We start from the raw sequence: 17,003 nt of genomic DNA on the forward strand, positions 1-17,003 counted from the left end.
TGTTACCAGTAACGTCCTATCTTTATGTACATTGAACCCCTTGTAACGGGGCCGGCTGGGGTCCTAGCGCACTCTATATAAGCCACCCCCTCCTCTGGGACAAGGCTTCGCAGCCCCTGTAATTTCATGCATAATCCAATCAACCAGCCTCCGAGCACCGAGACGTAGGGCTCTTACTTCCTCTGAGAAGAGCCTGAACTCTTAAATCTTGCGTGCACAACCTCACCATAGCTAGGATCTTGCCTCCTCCAATATACCCCCCATTCTACTGTCAGACTTAGAACCACGACAGTAGGCGCGCCCCCCTCCCTCGTGGGCCCCACGGACCTCCACCGACCTATTTCTTTCGCCTATATATACTCTTATACCCTGAAAACATCTAGGGGAGCCACGAAACCACTTTTCCACCGCCGCAACCTTCTGTACCCGTGAGATCCCATCTTGGGCCCTTTTCCGGCGCTCCGCCGGATGGGGAATCGATCATGGAGGGCTTCTACATCAACACCATAGCCTCTCTGATGATGTGTGAGTAGTTTACCACAGACCTTCGGGTCCATAGTTATTAGCTAGATGGCTTCTTCTCTCTTTTTGGATCTCAATACCAAGTTCTCCTCGATCTTCTTGGAGATCTATTCGATGTAATACTTTTTGTGGTGTGTTTGCCGAGATCCGATGAATTGTGGGTTTATGATCAAGTTTATCTATGAACAATATTTGATTCTTCTCTGAATTCTTATATGCATGATTTGATATCTTTGCAAGTCTCTTCGAATTATTGGTTTAGTTTGGCCTACTAGATTGATCTTTCTTGCAATGGGAGAAATGCTTAGCTTTGGGTTCAATCTTTCGGTGTCCTTTCCCAGTGACAGCAGGGGCAGCAAGGCACGTATTGTATTGTTGCCATCGAGGATAAAAAGATGGGGTTTATATCATATTGCTTGAGTTTATCCCTCTACATCATGTCATCTTGCCTAATGCGTTACTCTATTCTTATGAACTTAATACTCATAATCATGTTGGATAGCGGTCGATGTGTGGAGTAATCTCTACTATTAAAGGAGAATCGAACGTTGTGATGGTTCGACCTCCTACAACGCGGTGCGACCTTCACGATCGCCTCGCACACCTCCACCCCACCCTCCTACGATTCCCTCTCTCCCGGCGCGATAAAAGAAAAACAGAGAAGCCACAATAGAAAAAGAAATAGCCACGATCGACCTCCTCCCACCCATCGCACGTCCCGTCAGCCCACCTCTCCCCGACCCCTCGCTCCCGATCTCTTCTCTCTCCTGCCAAATAGCGGAGGCACCGAGGAGGGGACTGCGCTTCTGTGCCTTGCACCGAAGGAGGAGGGGGTCGCCTCGCTCGCTTCTGCTGAGTGCTGATGACGATCATGCCCACCGCCACCCCCACCGCCTCCACCGCAGCGGATGCGATGAGCAGAGCCGCGGGACACCGGGCGCGGCCACCCCTGCCGCCGTCACAGGGACAGGAAGAGCAGTGCCATGGGAGCCGGCGAGGGCTCCGAGGAGAGCGCCCACCCGGAACCCGACCCCCGCCCCCAGGCCAGTTCCGGTTCCGCCGCCCCGTAATCCGCTCGAGCCGCGCCAAACACCATGGTTTATTGTAGGTGCAGGTGGAGTACGTGATGGAGAAGCCCGGCCTCAGCGCCGACCATCCCCTCCTCCCCGCATGTATCTTCGTTGCCATCCGTTGCACATGCCCACCATGCCGGCGAAGCTTCCGCTCTACCTGCATAAACAGATTAACGTAAGCATGCTTCCTGTCCTAATGCTTAATTTTGGGTCTCTGTCGTGGAATTGTCACGGCAGATGTCCTCAAGCTAGGACTTAGTCGTGGAGCCATCGCCGCTAAGAAGCTTGAAGGGGTTAAACGGGACAAGGAACACGAGGGTTTATACTGGTTCGGCCCCTTACGGTGAAAGTAAAATCCTAAGTCCAGTTGAGGCGGTATTGATTAGGGTTTCGATGACCAAGGAGCTTAACTGCTATGCCTGGCTCTCGATCAGATCTTTCTTGTCCCTAAACCGCTGCCGGGTCGTCCCTTTATATAGAGAGGTTGACGCTCAGCAGCCCTCAGAGTCCCCGCCGGCTCATAAGAGTGTCCGGCTCGGACTCTCAACTATTCTTTCCTTACACTACAAGTTCTACCATAATGATGGTTGTAACTACGGGCTTTAAGCCATATCCGGATCTTAAGCCCATCTTTGGCCCACCGACTTCAAGCTTGGCGCCGGGCTTCCGGCGATGACCATTATGAGTAACCCGGCCCCTCCTGGCGGGTGACTCTAAGGTTTATACCCTCAACATTAGGCCCCAGATCGATTTGAGCCGGCTCATGTCAATCTTCAATTCTTTCGACAGAAAATCTCCGGCTTACAATTGAGTGAAGGCCATAACGCGGCGTGGCGTCATCCTCTAGATTCCGGGTAATCCGCCGTGACGTCATCTTCCATTAAATCCATTTTTTACTCCACCATATCCGCAACGGATCTTATCTTTACTGTCATCCCGAAAATTGAGGCGTTTTTATGGTGAGATAACCGCGTCGTGGCCTCCTCGTTTCTCGCGCCCACTTATGAGCTTGCCCTTATAAATAGTCCGGCCCGATGAGCCTTCAGCCACCCGTCTTCCTCCTCGCGCAACTGTTCTTCCGCTCGAGCTCTGTTGCTGTCGCCGCCGCGGGTCTCCTCCTCCTCACCAACTCCGGCCGCTGCATCAACCTGTTGTGTCCAGAGAAAACGGCGGCGACCTCCGCGACTCACCAGCACCTGTAAGTCCTTGCTGCCCCGTAGAACAGATCTGCAGTAGGGTTCTTCCTGTTCGTCCCGTGTTCTTCACCGTTCTTCGCGGGTTCTCTGTACTTCTGCCACTATGACCATGTTTAGATCCAAGATTATCACAGAACTCCTGCGGTAGTTGTAGCTCATCCATTTTAACACTAGTTGATCCCCTTTGTTTGAAAGAAGATCCCATTCTGAACCCATGAACTTCTTCTGCGTCAGTTCTAGGTCTAGAAATTTTTTCTCTTTATCCAACCATTTGATCCAAAATATTTACTGCAATGTGTGAAACCTGTTTTCACCACACTTAGTAAAAAACTGCCCCTGCTGAGTCATGGCGGCTTACATTTCCGGTTTAAAGAAGCCAAGCACTGTTAAAAATTTCCGGCTCAAAGAAGCCATGCGCCAGAAAATTTTCCGGCTCATTTACAACAATGTTGTAGACGATTGGATTACTCTCAATTCCTCCAGCGGCTTAGATAACCCGATGCACTTAGATATATGTCATTAGGCCCCTCCATAAGCCGCCACTTTAACATTGAACTGTAAATTTCCTCCGGCTTATAATTAAACCGGACATTTCCTTTTTCCATAGGCTTCCGACTTTCACCATGCCTCCCAAAGCTCCCAAAGCACCCATCACATGCAATTGGATGAGGTCCAACGTCACCGATGAGACTTTAGCAGATTTCGTGAAATCGGGTTACCTGCCCAAGAAGGACGTCATGTCCTACCGTGCCCCCGACCCATCAGAGGAGAGACCACAACCAAAGGACGGGGAGGTGGTCATTTTTGCGGATCATATGAGCCGGGGCCTCGCACCGCCCGGCTCAAAGTTTTTTAGAGATGTGCTGAACTTCTTTGATCTGCGGCCACAAGACATAGGACCCAATTCTTTGTCCAATATATGTAACTTCAAAGTGTTCTGCGAAGTCTACCTTGGAGAAGAGCCCAGCCTGCTGCTCTTCAGAGAGCTCTTCTACCTGAACCGCCAGAACGAGTGCGCCAACGGACCAAGTTTGGAACTTGGCGGAATCTCCATTCAGCGACGGAGAGACTGCCTCTTCCCTTACGCCAAGCCGCCAAGTCACCCAAAGGACTGGAACCAGACGTGGTTCTACTGCCAAGACACGTCGCCGGCTGACGAGAGCCCGCTGCCCGGCTTTCGCCCCTCGCGTCTGGAACCAACACACCCTCTGTCAGACAAGCTAACTCAAGCGGAGCGCCAACCTCTGCTCCCCACCATTAACAAGATCAAGGCTCTCCTGGGCAATGGTCTCAATGGAATTGACCTGGTCCGGGTCTGGATCTCGTGGCGGGTGATCCCCTTGAGCCGCCGCCCCGGCTTAATGTGTGAGTACACATGCCGGAAAGATGACCCCCATGCGACACAGCCACAACGATCTTCCTGAAGACATTGCTGAAGACATGACCAAGGCCCTTTTAAATGAGAGCTTGGCAGACTGCGGGAGGACCGAGTTAAGCCCCTTCTGCAAGACCAACCCAGCCCCAGCGGTAAGCCGCTGATCTGAACATCTTATCTTCTTCTGTAGATAGCCTTCATATGAATCTTTAAGAAATCGTCATTGTATTTTTCAGGCTGATGGTAAATTCTGGAAGGTAAAATACGACCATGAGGCGGCCAAGAAGGCCAGGAAGGCTAAGAAAGCCACCATGAGAGCCGCTCTCCGCAAGAAGGGAAGTAGGCCTACTGCTTCAGAGCTGCTGCAACTAAGCGACAGCTCCGAGTCAGAGGTAACCCCTGAACCTGTACGCTCTTGTTGTATTTGTTGTTTATTTCTGTCCACCTTATCAATACTGTTCATCAACAGGATGACGCCGGGGCAAGTAACCCGGTGGTCGAAGAGGTAATGACACTTTCCTCCGACTCGGAGCCCTTGCCAAGGCTGAAAGTCCGAAGGGTAACCCGGAAAGTAAGATTTTCTCATCCTTTAGCTTATCAAGATCCTCAATTTCTTTTGAAGCAACAGATTCATGAGAGCCGGCGGCACACCCGGACCAACAAGGACGCTGACCTCTCCTCCGGCTTACCTGATGCATCGAGGAAACGCCGAACCGAGGTTATCTCCAACTTGTACCCTTTCATCCTTTGGCGGGTGTTATACGTCAACCGCTCAATTCTTCTGATTCAAACTATCAGGAAACCTCACCCTCCTCTGGTGACTCGATGCAATCAAACCTGCCGGCCTTCAAGACCGTACCCCAGGTAATGATGACCATATCTTGTTGTACTTAACTTTACTTATACTTTTGTACTTAACCTTTTTGTCTTTTCAGTGCCCAGGCAAAACTTAGCAAAAGGGTGAAGAAGAACAAGCCGGTCGAAGAGCCGGACTTGCCTGAGCCGGAGGCCGCAGCTCAAGAACCGCCAGTCGCCTCTGCTCCTGAAACCACTGCTCCAACCGACAAGCCAATTGCAGAAACTTCTGCTAACCCGGAGGCCTCCAGCTCGGCTCAGCCGGCCGATGACCCGGATGTGGTAATCACCCGGACGGAATTTGTTGAGCCGGGGAGACCTACTGCACTGGCCAAGTGCTCCGCTAAGGAGGAGCTGCTAGAGCGCCGCCGGGCCAATCTGGATCTCACCGAATATGCCAATCTGAGCATCGGAGAGATCGTCTCCGGCTATGTCAGTCAAGTGCACAAGAGCCGGGACTTAGAGATTGCCATGATGAACCAGATTCAGCAGAAATCTGAGGTACTACTCTTCTTGCTTACCGCATAGTTATCTTGTCATCCTTACCATACTCTAGCCCCCAAGTCTGCTACTTATGATAGAATATGTCGTAGACTTATCTTCCGGCTTACTCGCATGAACCGGTAATTTGTAAATAGAAACGTTCGACATGCATTAGCCCCCAAGTGCCAAGTGTCTTTGCTTGGAAAGTGCTTGGGACTTTTGAAATTGTGTAATAACTGTTCATACTATAACCCGGAAATTATGCAGGCTGCTGGCAAGAAGTTTGAAGCTGACATCTCCGATCTCAAGACCCGCCTGAGGACGCAAGAAACTGAGACCCGGAAGGCCAACGCCAAATTTGTGTCCAGTATTGCTGCTCAAGAGAAGTTGAAAAGGGACTTTGAAGCTGAACGGAGAACTTGGGCCGAAGAAAAGGCTACTCTAGTGAGCCGGGCCGAATAGGCGGAGAAGGCTCTGACGGAGAAAACCGTCAAGCTCTCCGGCTTAAAGCGCCATGTGTCACAGATGGTCGCCGCCATCTTCGGTAAGTGTCCCACCGGCTTTCATCAAGTTTATAATCTTTATGTCTCATAACCCACCATTGCCAACGGCTTATCTTACTCTGTTAAACAGGTCCCATAAGCGCCAACCTCAACCAAAGTGTGGTGACCAAGTTGAAGGCCGTGTACACCCTGGTGGAGCAACTCTACACCGGGTCACAGCGCGCCTTGGCCGTGGTGGCCCTATCCAATGAGGTGCCGACTCACCTGGCGGAAGTTCTTCGCCGGCTTGCCGTTCTTCCCCAGCGTGTCCAAGAGCTGCGACGGGCCTATGCAAGAGCCGGAGCCATAGCTGCTCTGAGCCGGGCCAAGGCGTTCCTTCCGGAACTAGACCCGGCGGACATTGCCCTAGGCTATCCCATCTTGAAGGAAGACGGCACCCCCTTCGACCAAAGGGACTTTGCAGCCTGCGTGAAGATCGTACGCTCGGTGGCCACTCTCATTGGAAATGACACGGATCTGACCAAGTACCAGCCGGGTTACGATGCAGAGAATCAGAGGATCCCCACTCCGCGCTATGAAGCCATCAGCTTAGTCCCGCCGACTCGTAAGCACACCTTTGCCCCGGAAATTGACCCGGCCGGGTTAATTGACGAGGAAGCCCAATTTGAAGCTCTGAGCGGCATTGACTGGAAGTCGTCAACTTTCCAGGTCTTGGGAACAGCCGGAGGAGCGGAGAGGGATGAGCCGGACACTTCAACCCAGCAAGCATCGTAATCCTGCAAGCGGCTTATTTAAACAATGCTTCACCCTTTTGGACTCGATGAGTCTTGTAATAGAATAGGACCAACACTTTAACTTTGCCGTGCCATCGTGCACGCGTTGAATGCTGAATTCCATTGAAGTTGTCTCTTTATATTTCTCCGGGTCATAGTTGATCATTCATGCTTCCTTGAGCTTAAATAGTTTTCCTTAACTATCCTGCATAGAAAGACAAATCACAAGTCTCTAGGTGGCTTACCGCACGGAGAATCACAGTCTTATGCATATAACCCGGAACATGAATCATAAAAGACTGGTCCTCAATTATGTCCTTGATATAACCGTAACAACACACTTACCGGCCTGCAAGCACACCTCCGGCTTAGATAACCCGGGTAATAAGGTTGGTACCTCAATGCCGGTTTACCCGTCTTAATAACGCCGATTATGTTCGACTAGTACTGTAAATCAAACTTAAGCCGGCAAAGTGAGACCCGCCGTGCATACTTGAAATAATCAGAAGAACTCGCTATAAATCAGAAAAACTTTGGGGCTTCCAGTTCGAATACGACCAGAGACCCGTCCCAAAGGGGTTATGCTAGGATTCGAATGCGATCATATAGCCCCCAGTGGGTGTGGCGATGCCAATCAAGACGGTACCGACATCTATTTTCTCTTTGATTCGAATACGACCCATGTTTGAATAGGAAGCCCCCAAATGACCTTAAGAATTGTTTAACGACGCTGATTCGAATACGATCCACGTCGGTTCCCAAAGGGGATTGAACTGTGATTCAGATATGATCAAAGAAAACTCCCCAATGAGCTCGGCACTTTGCCAATCAAATGGGTATTGACAGCTATGTTCTCTTTGGTTCAAATACGACCTATGTTTGAACAGGAAGCCCCCAAGTGACTATATTGCGTATGGCTAGATCCGAATACGATCATAAGCCGGATCCCCCTTCAAGTTATCATGTGATGTTGCAATGAAAACAACACGTTCACCTTTGGAGGAGAAAAAAGGACAGAGGTCCTACTTTATTGCTTATCATAATATATACATGGCTTAGAGAAATATGTACATTTATGAGAGCCGGTGGCTCAAGTGTAATAAGGCCGAAGCTGAGCTATGTTCCACGGCCGACGGGTCTCTTCCTCCGACTTACGTGAATCTTTGTGCTCCCGAATGTCAATGAGGTAATATGACCCGTTGTGCAAATTCTTGCTGACTACAAAGGGCCCTTCCCAAGGCGGGGATAGCTTGTGTGCATCTGTTTGATCTTGGATGAGCCGGAGCACCAGATCGCCTTCCTGGAAGACCCGGGATTTAACCCGGCGACTATGATAACGGCGCAGGTCTTGTTGGTAAATCGCTGAGCGAGCTGCTGCCACATCACGCTGTTCGTCCAACAAGTCAAGAGCATCTTGGCGCGCCTGTTCATTATCCACCTCCACATAAGCCGCCACTCGAGGTGAGTCATGTCGGATGTCACTGGGGAGAACTGCTTCCGCTCCATAAACCATGAAGAAAGGTGTGAAACCTGTAGACCTATTAGGAGTAGTGCTGATGCTCCACAACACGGAGGGTAACTCCTCCACCCAACAACCCGGCGTCCGTTGTAAAGGGACCAAAAGCCGGGGTTTGATGCCTTTCAGAATCTCCTGATTAGCCCTCTCAGCCTGACCATTGGATTGAGGATGAGCCACTGATGAAACATCAAGTCGAATATGCTCTCGTTGACAAAACTCCTCCATGGCGCCTTTGTATATATTGGTACCATTGTCAGTTATAATGCTGTGTGGAAAGCCAAAACGAAAGATCACTTTTTTCATAAACTGAACTGCCGTGGCTGCATCACATTTGCTAACTGGCTCCGCTTCAACCCACTTGGTAAATTTGTCAACTGCCACCAAGAGGTGGGTCTTCTTATCCTTGGACCTTTTAAAAGGCCCAACCATATCAAGCCCCCAGACCGCAAAGGGCCAAGTAATTGGGATCATCCTCAGCTCCTGAGTCGGCACATGAGCCCGTCGCGAGAACCTTTGGCAACCATCACATTTGCTGACCAAGTCCTCCGCATCAGCATGAGCCGTCAACCAATAAAAACCATGACGAAAAGCCTTGGCCACAAGAGATTTTGAGCCGGCGTGATGGCCACAATCCCCTTCGTGAATCTCACGCAAGATCTCTTGACCTTCCTCAGGGGAGACACAACGCTGGAACGCTGCGGTGATGCAACTCACCATTGATAACAACCATTGACTTAGACCGCCGAGTTATTTGTCTGGCCAAAGTTTCATCCTCCGGCAAATCTCCCCGGGTCATGTAAGCCAGATAGGGCACTGTCCAGTCCGGTATGATGTGGAGAGCCGCCACCAGTCGTGCCTCCGGGTCAGGGACAGCCAAGTCTTCCTCTGTAGGCAACTTAATAGAAGGGTTATGCAGGACGTCCAGGAAAATATTAGGCGGCACCGGTTTTCGCTGAGAGCCCAGCCGAATTAAAGCATCAGCCACCTCGTTCCTCCTGCGATCGATGTGCTCTACTTGGTAACCCTGAAAGTGCCCAGCAATGGCATCAACTTCACGGCGATAAGCCGCCATGAGAGGGTCCTTGGAGTCCCACTTTCCTGATACTTGTTGAGCCACCAAGTCTGAGTCGCCGAAGCACCTTACCCGGCTCAAGCTCATCTCCTTAGCCATCCGAAGACCGTGGAGCAAGGCCTCGTACTCAGTTGCATTGTTGGTGCAAGGAAACATCAATTGTAGAACATAATGGAACTTGTCACCTTTTGGGGAAGCCAATACGACTCCAGCCCTCGAGCCCTCCAATTGCCTGGACCCATCGAAGTGAATAGTCCAATATGTGTTATCCGGCTTTTGTTCGGGCACTTGTAGCTCTGTCCAATCATTGATGAAATCCACCAAGGCCTGAGATTTAACAGCAGTGCGTGGCACGTATTTCAGACCATGAGGTCCGAGCTCTATAGCCCACTTAGCCACTCTCCCTGTGGCCTCTCTGTTTTGAATGATATCTCCAAGGGGGGCAGAACTGACCACAGTGATGGGGTGACCCTGGAAATAATGTTTAAGCTTCCGGCTTGCCATGAACACACCATAAACAAGTTTCTGCCAATGCAGATACCGCTGCTTGGACTCAATGAGTACTTCGCAGACATAATAAACCGGCCGCTGAACCGGATGCTCCTTACCCTCTTCCTTGCGCTCCACCACCACGGCCACACTGACGGCTCGTGTGTTAGCAGCCACATACAGCAATAAAGGCTCCTTGTCCACCGGAGCAGCAAGGACTGGGGGCTCGGCCAGCTGTCTCTTCAAATCCTCGAAAGCAGTATTTGCTGCATCATTCCAGACAAAGTCATCAGTTTTCTTCATCAACTGGTACAATGGCATGGCCTTCTCACCCAAACGGCTTATAAAACGGCTTAAAGCAGCAATACGACCCGCCAAACGCTGGACGTCGTTTATGCACGCCGTCTTAGCCAGAGAGGTGATTGCCTTGATCTTCTCTGGGTTAGCTTCAATACCTCTGTTAGAAACCAAGAAACCCAAGAGCTTGCCTGCAGGAACACCAAAAACACATTTGGCCGGGTTAAGCATCATCTTGTAGACCCAGAGATTATCAAAGGTTTCTCTCAAATCATCTATCAAGGTTTTCTCCTCCCTGGACTTAACCACAATATCATCCACATAAGCATGGACATTGCGCCCAATCTGGTTATGAAGACAGTTCTGCACGCAACGCTGATAAGTCGCCTGTGCGCTCTTGAGCCCAACAGGCATAGATACATAGCAGAAGGCTCCAAAGGGAGTGATGAACACCGTCTTCTCCTGGTCCTTAACTGCCATTTTAATCTGATGGTATCCAGAATAAGCATCCAAGAAATTCAAGCGCTCACAACCCGCCGTAGCATCAATGATTTGACCAGTACGGGGAAGAGCAAAAGGATCAGCCGGACACGCGTTGTTTAAGTCCGTGTAGTCCACACACATCCGCCAAGTGCCGTTCTTCTTGAGCACGAGCACCGGGTTAGCTAACCACTCTGGGTGAAAGACTTCAACAATAAACCCGGCCGCCAAGAGCCTGGAATGAAGTCAACAAGTTTAGTCTCATCAGCCGACTTAAATTTCATTGCCGGCTCATGCTCCGTAGTCGGCTTTTTCAGAGAGGTCATATCTGTTGGGTCAACATTGTCCTTGTAAAACTTCAACTCCTCTGTTGCGCAAACAGACTCTGCATAAGCTGCATCGCCTTCCTCACACTCCAAGGCCACCTTCCGGCTGCCGTGAACCGTAATGGTCCCATTATGACCCGGCATCTTGAGCTGTAAATACACGTAACACGGCCGTGCCATGAACTTGGCGTAAGCCGGCCGCCCAAATATGGCATGGTACGGACTTCTTATCTTGACCACCTCAAAGGTCAATTTTTCCACCCTGTAGTTGTGCTCGTCTCCAAAGGCCACTTCCAACTCGATCTTGCCGACTGGATAAGCCGACTTACCAGGTACCACACCATGGAAAATAGTGTTTGACTAGCTGAGGTTCTTATCAATCAACCCCATACGACGGAAAGTCTCATAATAGAGGATGTTGATGCTGCTGCCTCCATCCATGAGCACCTTAGTGAACTTATATCCTCCCATCTGAGGAGCCACCACCAGGGCCAAGTGACCCGGATTATCCACCTGGGGAGGGTGATCCTCCCTACTCCATAGTATAGGCTGCTTAGACCATCGTAAATAGCATGGAACCGCCGGCTCAACAGCATTCACAGCCCTCTTATGAAGCTTCTGATCTCGCTTACACAGACTGGTGGCAAATACATGGTATTGTCCACCGCTAAGCTGCTTTGGATTGGTCTGATAACCCCCCTGCTGCTGTTGATGACCCTGGCCAGACTGCTGATTAAAGCCCCCTTGACCGTTCTGAGGATTAGAATTTGAGCCGCCGCCCGGGCCATGAAAGCCGTCGGCGCCTGAGCCGCCGCCCGGGCCATTGTTGCCGTTAAAGGCATTGGAATTCTTAAAGGCCTTCATGATTGCACAATCCTTCCATAGATGAGTAGCTGGCTTCTCTCTAGAGCCATGCCTTGGACAAGGCTCATTCAACAGTTGCTCCAGCGTCGGGCCTGACCTGCCGGCTCGGGGAGGGGGCCTCCCCTTGCGTCTCTGGCTTATTACCCTATGAACTGGCATTGGCCACGAACTCTAGGCTGCCATCAGCCTTACGCTTGCCACCTCCTTGGTTCCCCGGGTTATGCTGAGGACCCTTGCCATTGCCGTTCTTCTTTCCCTTCCCTGTCCTTTCATCATCTGAAGTGGGGTCCTTGGTACTATCAGAATTGGCGTACTTGACGAGAGCCGCCATCAGCGTACCCATGTCACTGCAGTCGCGCTTAAGCCACCCGAGTTTCATCTTCAGGGGCAGAAAACGACAATTTTGCTCCAACATTAAGACTGCAGAGCCGGCATCCATCTTATCCGATGAGTGTATGATCTCTTTGACCCGGCGAACCCAATGTGTCCTAGACTCGCCCTCCTGTTGCTTACAGTTAGTCAATTCCACTATTGACATAGACTGTCTACAGGTGTCTTTGAAGTTTTGTATGAACCGGGCCTTCAGCTCAGCCCAAGACCCGATGGAATTCGGCGGTAGCCCTTTCAACCAAGTGCGGGCAGTCCCATCCAGCATCATGGTGAGGTACTTGGCCATCGCCGCTTCACTGACCTCCAGCAGTTCCATGGCCATCTCATAACTTTTGATCTAGGCTGCGGGTTGTAAGTCAGCCGTGTAATTAGGCACCTTCCTAGGGCCTTTGAAGTCCTTGGGTAGACGCTCATTGCGGAGAGCTGGCACTAAACAAGGGACACCTCCAGTCCTGGTAGGGATACCCACGTCGACGGAAGTCGTCAGATAAGCCGGGGGAGTCTGGTAAGCCGTCAACTGAGGCACCTGCTCCGCCTCTTGCCGCGCTCTGTCTTGGTCTGTTGCGTGAAAGGCTCCGTTATGAGCCGGGCCATGGCCAGGGGGCGGGTCATGGCATTGGACATTACTTGAGCCGGTCGCTGAGACCATGTGTCTGCTGTAACTCGGGCTCCGGCCTGCACGAGGGGTCGAGTGGATCCTGTCCCGGCTGTAAGAGTACGCCTCTTGCTGCGCCAGTGCTGTCTGAAGGAGCTCCCTGACCCGGCGGGTTTCAATAGCCGTCGGAGAGTCGCCGTCAATTGGGAGGTCCACCAGCCGTGCTGCCGCGGCTACCATGTTCTCCAGCGGGTTAGCATAATGACCCGGTGGTATTGGCACATACTGAGGCGGGGCAGGGTTCACCCGAGGAGGCCCCATCACTTGTGGCTGAACAGGGGTCCCAAACCCGGGCACTATGATCCCTGGCGGGTTACTAGACCCTGCACCTGGCGTGTTGAAGAGGTTTCAAGGATCGTAAACCGGAGGGAGTCGAGATTGGGCCTTTTGATGCCTCCTTCTCATGACCTCATTGGACGCGTTCTGATCCATCGTGAGGCGGAAGGCCTGCGCCTGAATCAACTGAGTTCGGGCGTCGAGAGCCGCCCTCTCCGCAGCCATCCTGATCCCTTCCGCTGCCAGATCCTCTTTGGCTTTCACGAGATCTAACTTTAACTGCGCCACCTCCGCGTCATGCTGAGCTTGGTCCGCCGGGTCAACCGCGGCGGTCAATAGGACTGTCATCTTGTCCGTGAGATCTATCAGCACCTGAGCCGGCGAGGGCACCGGGTTTCCCGCCCCAGCAGCAGGGTTCTGAACAGGCTGCGCACCGGCCATGAAGATTCCAACCCGGCTCGGCGGCTCAAACGGGTCCGGAATACTGTCACCATCGGAACAACCCATTAGCCTGCCATCTTGAAACTGATACAACGAGTTCGACTCATCTGTGGATGATTCGCCGTCAGAGCCGGCGGCCGTCTCATCACCAGATCTAGATCCACCGGAGAGCCCTCCATGGATACATCCCACGAAAGCGTGCTTCAAGGTAGGCAGGGCCCGGGCGGGTCGTGCGCGCAGAGCCGTCTCGATGAGATCGGCGCAGAGATCCGGCTCAGGGCCCGGCTCACCAATCTTGCCAATGAAAACATGAATTCCGCCGAAGGGGACCCGGTATCCGTACTCAATTGAGCCGGCATCGGGGCCCCAACTTGCATCGTCGATGTAGAGCTTGCCGCGACGACTCTTGGTCATCCGGCCCACAGCGTATCCCTTGAGCCCTTCGAAGCTGCCCTTCAAGAACTCAAATCCACCGTGCGCTGGCCCCACGGTGGGCGCCAACTGTCGTGGAATTGTCACGGCAGATGTCCTCAAGCTAGGACTTAGTCGTGGAGCCATCGCCGCTAAGAAGCTTGAAGGGGTGAAATGGGACAAGGAACACGAGGGTTTATACTGGCTCGGCCCCTTACGGTGAAAGTAAAAGCCTACGTCCAGTTGAGGTGGTATTGATTAGGGTTTCGATGACCAAGGAGCTTAACTGCTATGCCTGGCTCTCGATCAGATCTTTCTTGTCCCTAAACCGCTGCCGGGTCGTCCCTTTATATAGAGAGGTTGACGCCCAGCAGCCCTCAGAGTCCCCGCCGGCTCATAAGAGTGTCCGGCTCGGACTCTCAACTATTCTTTCCTTACACTACAAGTTCTACCATAATGATGGTTGTAACTACGGGCTTTAAGCCATATCCGGGTCTTAAGCCCATCTTTGGCCCACCGTCTTCAAGCTTGGCACCGGGCTTCCGGCGATGACCATTATGAGTAACCCGGCCCCTCCTGGCGGGTGACTCTAAGGTTTATATCCTCAACAGTCTCAGTGTTGAGTTCTCCTTGGTTGTCTTTGTGATGCCTAATTTTTGGTTCTCACTATTTAAATCTTCTTGGTTTGTTTGGAATTACAGGCCTTATTCCTGGATTGGTTCTTGTGATCACAAACCTGGAGACATACAAGATCGATGAGGTAGACGTCGTTCAATTTGGTTAGTGATCTACTCTTTTCCCATAGTTGGATCCTTTCTTCATGTGCATCTTCCTCCTGCAGATGGATTGCTGTTTCATGAAGTTTACCAGGTTGGTGCTCATGCCATGGTGGTATGCCAGCTGCTTGCAGCATGCGTTAGCAATCAACACCAGGACTCCATAAAGACCCAAAGAGAGGCAGAGCAACAATGAAGGTATGTATATACCGAGCATGTAGGGGCAGCCTGGAAGTTGCCGGCATTCTTCAGGTTGCTCTTGATGTCCACGTTGAGCATAGGTATCCTAATATGCTATGCATTTGAGTTCTAATTACAATCATAAATAGTTTGCTTTGCAGAACTATCAAACTTCTTAAATTAACAAGTTGACAACCTTTGAATGTGTAGAACAGTAGTGAGGAGATTGTTGTCGAGCTTACAAACCACTATGCCCAGCATGCACATATCTGATTTCCTCTTCTAGACTGTCCAAACCACTATGCCGAGCTTAGAAACCACTATGCCTCCCATGTATAGCATGTTGGCTTTTTTACATCCAGAAAAAGACAGTCCATACAACACCCATGGTCAATTATTGTCAACGGATGTTTGTTTTGTACACAACATTTTCTAAATTAATGTCAAACTTCAACAGATATATACTTCTAACAAAGTCAAACATGCTACACGCATAGCATTTTCTTAGATCGATGGTATATAAGGTTTGAATAATAATTGTGGGTTCTCACGTACAGACTTGAATAATAATTGTGGGTTCTCACGTACTATATATAATGTAAGAGAAACTATATGGATGATATATCATTAGAAAAAATGAAAGAATTATGATGGATATTAGTTTGCTCGAAATGATTACTCCACTACAATGCTTCTCATAGCTTTACAGTTCTGTGATGCAAGCATATGTGTTCTGGAGCCTTTTTTGCCAGGGAACTCTGAAGCATGTAGTTGAAGTAAATATTGTATAGTCAGAGACAATCTTTGCATATTCAGGAGCAGACTGCACCGCAAGCTGCTGGTGCAAAAACACAATTGGCACCGTACAGCAGGCAAAGCTTCACTACAGAGTTCTGCATAGGGATATGCGTTTTGCTGACCTTTTTTCAATGATGCAAATAGAATTTAATACATGTTCTCGTTGTGCCAACGATTTATGTGCTATGCATTGGTTTGTAATTTTTTCTGCATTTGGTATGAAATTCATCACTCGCTTTTGATTGCTTTTTTCCCAATGAGAGGCCTTGCTAATAGATTGTCATCTCTCATTGTACTATGATTGTGAAAGATGCAATATCTTTAGTCTTTACTGCAACGACATCCTCCAACAAGGTGTATCGAATGCATTCTAGGACCTCAGACACAAAGGTGGATCCATTATTGTGAAGATGAGCAAGTAGTTGAATGTTTTGTAAAGAACAAATTCCAGAACAGAAACATGATGAGATGGTTCAAGCACGTCACAGCTCTAATAATCATGGTACAACAGTAATATCTAAATATTTCACTTATCTAAAATGCTTGTCTTATTTTACTTTTTATTAGTCAAGCCCGAGTAACATTTTTGCTACATTGGGATGTACTACTTCCGGTAAGTCTGTTATTGGCTATACATGGGAGTTCAAAAAAATACAGACTCCTTTCTTTCTTGCATGATTGTAGATGGCTACCAAATAGGAAATTTTCCAACCTTCAGTAAATATAGATGTATTTTGTATGGGCAGGTTTGATGCATGATTGCAGATGCGTGTAGGTTTCAGCTTCTGAAAGACAAGTGTATATGTATTACCAATAATTACTACTTCATTTACAAATGTCGCCTTTTTTGCGCATGACAAGTGTGTTATAAATTAGTATCATGTTGCCTGCACATTGAGCTTATTATTTTTCTTAATAATGTGTGATATTTTGTTTCTGGTCAAAATCACCGTTGCTTGTTTTTCTCGTGATTTGATTGTGCTCTTTCAGAGCTATGTATCTATGAAGATGAACCTCTCAATTTTCATTTTACTTGAAGGGTATATTATATGTAAACTTCTCCGACACAAATTGCCACATAGACTACTTTATTTTGGTAGTAACTGTCTTATGTGCATCCATCAGAGCTATTGCACAATTCTGTCCCTGCTTATGGCTTTTTCACACGTCTATATGTGTTGCTTCTTCTTTTAATTTTTTAAGACATTGATTCTTGTGTTTAAAGTCTTGATGTGTGTAGAACTACTTC

General features: G+C 49.7%; 1 long non-coding RNA gene across 1 annotated transcript; it reads left to right on the forward strand.

The window, feature by feature from the left end:
* The first annotated feature begins 1,542 nt into the window (after nt 1-1,542).
* On the forward strand, nt 1,543-16,335 carry LOC109757956 (uncharacterized). Its single transcript, XR_002231688.3, has 3 exons — nt 1,543-1,770; nt 14,702-14,760; nt 14,842-16,335. It is a non-coding gene; the product is annotated as an uncharacterized lncRNA (long non-coding RNA).
* The last annotated feature ends 668 nt before the right edge of the window (nt 16,336-17,003 follow it).

Source organism: Aegilops tauschii, chromosome 2, assembly GCF_002575655.3.
Source record: "Aegilops tauschii subsp. strangulata cultivar AL8/78 chromosome 2, Aet v6.0, whole genome shotgun sequence".
NCBI classification, from domain to species: Eukaryota; Viridiplantae; Streptophyta; class Magnoliopsida; order Poales; family Poaceae; genus Aegilops; species Aegilops tauschii.